Below are 6000 nucleotides of genomic sequence, written 5' to 3'. Positions count from 1 at the left end.
AAAAGCCCCTGTGGAGCACAGACCAAATGCAAAACAAGCTTCAGCTACTAAAAAGTCTGCTTAGTGTGACAGTAAGGTAGTTCTGCAGTTGCAGACTACAAAAATTATCTGGTTTCAGCAGCTTGTCGAGCTTACAAACTGCTTTTCTGTATTTCTTTTACAAACAGAAAACGCAGACTGGCTGAGGTCGTGTTCACTATGCCTGGGTTTAGGACCACATAGAATTTATGGCCAAATTACAAGCCTCTAAAAACAGGTGACAGAATCGACAATAGCAAAACCTGAGCAGTGCAAGACACTGCTATAAACACAGCCCATCAAAAAATTGTAGGTATGGCTGGAGCACTCCCAAACAGACAGAATCACTCAGCCCATATGGGCTGTTAAAAGCCTTACAGAGTGCTGGTGTTTGCTTCTTCAGTTTGGGTCTTTCAACTTTGGGCGACTGCCAAGCTATGACTTACCTGCGTTTTCCAGCTGTGTCTGTTACTCCTGGTTGGTCTGCTGTCTGTCCGTGGCCATGGAGTAGTTCAGCCTGGTTATTTACTGCTCGATCCTCTGCTCTAGGAAGGACTCGTGCCTTCCTGCCTAATGAGCAGTGCTAATCTTTCTCTCCTTGCTTCAGCAGTTCCACAGGGGCCATCACTATCTCTGGGCTGCTGTTCTCCCTCCACAGTCTCAGCTTTCTGGCAAAGTGCTCTTACCCCTGCAAACATGAAGGTACTTACCCTTTGTCTCATCCCCAGAGGAGTTCAGCAAAGGCAGAGAGGAAACCATCCTTTTTCTACTCCACCAAATAGCACTCAGCTCACTACGAATGACATTTTTCATGTTGCTGTTAGCTACCTTTGACACTAATTACAACCTTAAGGGCCTTACTAGCATCATTTCTACATAAACTTATAGAAAAGCTTTAAAGAAAGTGGGAAGAGAAATTACAGGGATGGGAGGACAGGAAACTGACAAAAACTGGAAAAAAATAAAAGAAAAAAAAAAGAACTGTAAAATTCAAGGGGTGCATTTCCAGGGAACATGGGTCACAAAACTGGAACACCATTCCAGAGAACAGAAAGCCCCGTGGGTCTGCGGAAACTGAAAATTAGGCAGGACAAGGGACCCTGAGGTGGACGGAATGACTGCACTTAAGACAGAAAAAGCTTTTAGAGATGGATGACAGAGGAAAAGATCTGAATTGTAGGGGTTAACTTTTAAATGTGAGTTGCAACATTTAGTTGCTTCACTTCAGCAGTGATGTCATTAACAGGCGACCTTGCAGTGCTGAAAATTTTCATGCTGTTAATCCCAGTTTTCCATTGCATCGTTCTCGGTTGGTATTTCTTTGCCAGGTCCATTACACTTATTTTTAGCCAAGAACTATTGTAGTTGACTCACAAGTCACTGGGGTTTAAAATAAATGAATAAATAAAGATGAAGGAGGGATACGTGACATCACTGGTGACTGGTTCTTGGTGTGTTCTGCAAAAACATTCTGCTCAGAGTATACTGGAAACAGAAAAAGGCACTTTCATACTTATGCCACCTTGGAAAATTGTGCTACACAGAAAGCAGAGCTAATTACCACTTTTTTGATCACAAACCACCCTGTTCTTGCAGGGACCCAGTTAAGGCTTAGATCAGTGTTAGTGGTTTAAATTTGTAATAGGTCTTTTATTTACTTCTGTACAGAAGGGCCTTGACTCACTTGTCTTGTCCCTACCCTGCCTTCTCGTCTTGCTCAGTGAAGCCAGCCTGACCAACAGCTTTACTTTTCTTGCCTTTAACAGTGAAATCAGAAGTGTGAAAGAAGTGCGTGAATGGACAAATGCTATAAAGACAGCAAAAACAAACAAAAGACCATCCAAGACCACTGTTGTTCTGTGCTTTTTTTGTTTGTTTAATGAGATGCAAAAAATCTGCTTAAGATCTGCTTAAGGTACAGCAAATGTAAATTGTTCCTGTGACTAAGGGTGTCTCCATTTTCAGCAAGGAATTCCTACTGAACTTGCTTTAAGGGTTACCCATTTTCAATTTATTTGCTGAATACCAAATACTGTCACTAAAAATGATTAGATCTTTGAAGGATGTTAAAAGTTAAAAACAAAACAAAACAAAACAAAACAAAAAGCCCACAACCTCTGCCAGCCACTACATTCATCCTATAGAGGAATATTCTTTTATTGGTGTAGCTGAGGGCTTATCAGAAATGTTTGTCTAATGAATACAGCCACTATATTTGAACACATGCCTGAATAAGCTACTCATCGACTGAAACCTATTTGTAAGTGCTTCTGAATGGTGCAAAACCCACCTGTAAAATGATATTGCAACAGATTTTGCGTAAGAGTGAATATTTTAGCATCATTCCCATTGTGATATTTCCCTCATTTGTCAGTTTTATTTCTGAGTCCTATCACGTAAAATGCATAAGATGGACTTCCCTACATCTGGCCTGATTTGCTTACGACTTTTAGCTCAAAAGAAAGAAGTGTTACTGGTTTGGCAATAGGGGATAGGCACACCTTCTATAGGCACCTCTGTACATAAAACATCTTAAATGTAAATTAAAGCACTACTTAAAGTAACTGCTATCCATGCCTGAGGTAACTCAAAGTAACCAACATTTTATGATAAAAATTCATTTTTAATATTCTACTCTGTTCATTCTTGAGCCCTAATACAAAGTCAGTTTTGTCTTTATTTGCATTTAAAATGTTTCTTAGATGGATGAAACCAGTTTTGTAACTTCAGACATCAACGGAAATCTCTTACATGAATACATTAATGGATGCAACATGTTAAAATGTTTTTGTTTACATATTTTAAACCTAACCAGCACACCAACAGTGAAAAGCTCTATGGAAATCAGAGTTGAAACAAAGATAGCAGCACAATCAGAAGTAAGACAGTGCATAAAAGTATTTAATTAATTCAGGAGAAAAATTTTTGCTGCTGTAAAAGTGAACATTTACAAATTCTCTATCTCTTGCCTGTTAATAACAAATTTAGACGACTCCCATTCAGACTGACACTAAGGTCTATGTCATTCAAATTTGAATAGGAACTTGGAAAATAGAGACTTTGAGTGTCTAATGGAGAATAGAAAGGCTTTGATTTTCTCAGACTGTTTAGCACATTCACTTTAAAGGTCAGATGCCTTTAAGGGTTTTTTTTCAACAATACACCCCAAATAACTAGCCATTTTTGAAAATGAAGACTATCAATGCTGTAATCATCACTTTGATTAGTGGCAAGCATACCAGAAAGGCACAGATAAGAGGCTGTGTCCCAGTCTCTATTGCACACTACTTTCATGAGATTTACCTTCCTATAAAGGCTGATTACTCTTAACCTCCAGAATGAACAACCCCATTCTATGACACACAGAATTATATATGGATCTATTTGCGCTTATATATGTATACACACATTTATATATGCTTACATATATATGAAATATAAACAAATCACCAAATTAGGCTTTTGAAAACATTTTTGAAACACAAATCACCTGGCTTAAGCAATCACACTGAAAATAATTCCACAGAGTTTATGGTATATTCTTTCCTGTTTAGAACAAGACTTTCCTTCAAAGTTCTAGTTTAAGCTCAGAGAACCCAAGTTGGACACTATTAGCTGTTACCTCTTCCCTATTTCACATGTGCTTTTGGTACATCTGCATGAATGCCACTGAAGTCAAATACTTGTATATTATTTTAATTTGCATTAGTCTGGAAATAGCTTTTTATTTGGCATCCTCTGATCCCCTAAAATACATTATGTCCATCTGTACTGTCATTCATACAGCCACCGATGTTGAGACAGAAATACCAAACAGAAGAGCTAAGCTAAAATAATTTGAGAAGGACTTTATATTTTCTTGGGCAGTAATGCTCCAAAGATAAAATTAAAACCTTTTTTCCCTGCCTTAATTTGAAAATAAGTTTTAACCAACATACATACATACATGTATCCTAAAGCTAACCTTGTCAATGTATCCTCTGTACTCGCATGTAAGCCATACATCATTTTTAGATCTGAAAAATTATTCCAAGTTTCATTTCATTCCAAGGCACGTTTGGTAGAGCCCTCTGCACGAATGGGGGACTGAAAGCTGTCTGCCCTACCAGACACTGTGGTAGAAGGAACAGTGAGGACAACGTGGAACACGTTATCTACCGACATTTATTCAGGATGACCTGCCTGACTCAGCAGGGCCTTACCAGCTCTACAAACATTCACTTCTGCTCATGAGTAATAAGCAGACCCACAAAAACCTTTTAGCACCACACCCAGTTGCATGTGTTTCCTCAGTGCTGACACAGCCCTCCCAGTGAATCAGGAGATCTTCCCTGGCTTCCAGCTACCAATGGTTGAAAAAACACTGTACGTTGAACCATACTAAGTCAAAGCCATAAGCAAATCCTTTTAGGCCATACAAGTAAGTTCTCCTTCATCCATTCATATCTTTCAAGCTTTACTAGGTTATTGCTCATCTTTCAAAACCCTGAGACAGCTGCTTTGCCAGTCTGGGTAGACAGAAGCTGAAAAATTCTGGATTCATTGACTTTTACCTCTTTCACACCAAATTAGCTCTTTTAGCAGGTAGATGTCAAAACCGGTAACCCCTCACACTTCTACAGAAAAAAAAAAAAGTAAAAAAAAAATAAAAAATTGCAAGTACATGGAGTTCTAGCATGAGATTTAAGCCATTCCTGTGAACTACTGCTTAATCTGGTGCATGCTACACAAAATAATTTTTCTCATAGGTGTGCACAGAGCACTTGAAAATAACATAGATGGTACAGAGGTGGTTGTAGGTATGACAACTACATTGGGAAAAGACTATACAGTTTTGCTAAACCCACAAGGATTCCTTCCTCGGTTGGCATGAGTCTGGTTTGAGTGAAAAAACATTTCCATGTTACAAGACAGATGCTCCCTTTGAGACAGAGATCTGGAAAGTCCACAGTCTGGGAAACGTTCCTTCCTCTTTCCATACTAGAAAGCTTTTGACAGCCAGAACTTTAGTAGTAACATAGTCTTCAGGACAATGGCCTCCTAGAGCTATTCTCAACCACACGCTCCTGACATGAGTACAGAAAATGAGTACTGTACGAAACCGAGGTGGCTTTTGTCTCTGTACAGCTTTAAAAGGCCTCTGTGATGACTCCTTAGCAAAGTAGTCTCACCTTGTATCCAAGAAAGACAAAAATGCCACTAATACGAAGAAATATGTAGCAAGAACATACCTGGTAAGAGATTTGGATTGGGTGTTCAGTCTCATGGATAAGGTGGACGAGATATTCTGGGATGGTGATCCGTTCTGAAAAGCCAGTGCCTCCTGAAATGGTGATCCAGCTCCTGCCTCTCCATCCTCTACAACATGTGTACTGTCTGCATGCATTTAAATTGTATGTTTTTAAGTTTCTGCAGACTTCCCCCCCCTTCTATATTACAATAATTATTACAAGAAAATTGGTGTGCTGCCATAACACTAGCCATTCCACTCCTCAGCAATACACTGTCTGTGAGTAGTAAGCTTTCCCTCTATTAGGCAAAAGAAAGTTGTTTATATTCCACACATCTGTGAAGAGAGGGAGGCTCCAATGAGCGAAAATGTGTGCTGAGAAAGCATGAACTAGTGCAGGGGAGAGACAGTGGAAGAGCAAATGACTTTTTCATATGACCACTTTGTTGAGAGTTGGATAAAATTCTGTTTTAAAATTTACCATAAGATCTCAAGATTGGGAGATTCTCCTAATACCAAATCATTCTACACATAAACCCTCCCCTCACAAGAAAAATTAAGACTGGGCACAATAATTTTAAAGATTTTCCTTCTCTGTGAATAAACTAAATTATATAAAAATAGAATTCTAAAACAATTGTAGTGGTGTGAGTCCTACAAATCTGATGCCTTTAAGAAAGATATCATGGAGGCTCTTTGCTATATATATGCATATGAGCAAAATACGAGTATCTCCAGCAAAGCCACTCTGC

This window comes from Aythya fuligula, chromosome 3 (genome assembly GCF_009819795.1).
Source record: "Aythya fuligula isolate bAytFul2 chromosome 3, bAytFul2.pri, whole genome shotgun sequence".
NCBI classification, from domain to species: domain Eukaryota; kingdom Metazoa; phylum Chordata; class Aves; order Anseriformes; family Anatidae; genus Aythya; species Aythya fuligula.
The sequence above is the reverse complement of the archived record's forward strand: the minus strand, read 5'-3'. Positions refer to the sequence as shown.